General features: G+C 49.3%; 1 protein-coding gene across 1 annotated transcript in view; it reads left to right on the top strand.

Annotated features, from left to right (window-relative positions):
• Window positions 1–696, top strand: part of TMEM2 (transmembrane protein 2) — a 51,087-nt gene continuing 50,391 nt past the window's right edge. The window contains exon 1 of the mRNA XM_008635368.2: window positions 1–236. The gene's annotated coding sequence lies outside the window, so the exon portion shown is untranslated. The remainder of the gene's footprint in view (window positions 237–696) is intronic.

Genomic DNA, 696 nt, shown 5'->3' with positions numbered 1-696 from the left:
GGTGCCCTGAATCTTCACAGTTCCTCTGAATGTCTACACCAATTGATGCTCTTTGCTGTGTAACAGCTACAGGCAGGGGTTCTCTGAAATTCAGAACATTTTTTGGGTTTAGCTTGATTTTACTTAAAAAACATTAAAACCTGACACAAAATTTAAAAAAAAAAAAAATCAGAAAGTGGAGTCAGGTTTTCCAGTCAGCTCTTTGCCCTGGTCAGACTGCCCGGACTACAACCGCCGTAAGTAACTTAGTTCAGCCTGCACGTACCGACAGCTGCCGCGTGTCTCTGCTCTCTGCTACTGTCGCCTCTCATGCGCTCCGGGTGTCTCTCCATCGCTCCCCGCTGCCCCTCCGGAGACAGCACACTATCTTTCCTCGCTGCCGCCTGGCTCTTCAACTGCTCTCGTACCTCGCGCAAATTTCACACCGCCCAGGCAGCACCTGCGTGCTTATACTGTGCATTTATTATTATTTTATTATTGTTATTATTACTACTGCTACTATTACTATTATTACTATTACTTTAACTCGGACATCGGTATCTAACGCTGTGTCCAGTATTTGAGCTGCCAGTCAGCTCTTCTCCACACTGCCCAGAGGAGAGCCGTAGGTCAGGGCATGGATGCAAACTACCCTGTGCCTCCACTTGCCCACCCCAGGCCCTGGCGCTGCAGGAGGCGGCACCTGGTCCCCCAGTA

The sequence above is a fragment of the Corvus brachyrhynchos genome, unplaced genomic scaffold (assembly GCF_000691975.1).
Source record: "Corvus brachyrhynchos isolate BGI_N302 unplaced genomic scaffold, ASM69197v1 scaffold716, whole genome shotgun sequence".
NCBI lineage: Eukaryota > Metazoa > Chordata > Aves > Passeriformes > Corvidae > Corvus > Corvus brachyrhynchos.
The sequence above is the reverse complement of the archived record's forward strand: the minus strand, read 5'-3'. Positions and strand labels throughout refer to the sequence as shown.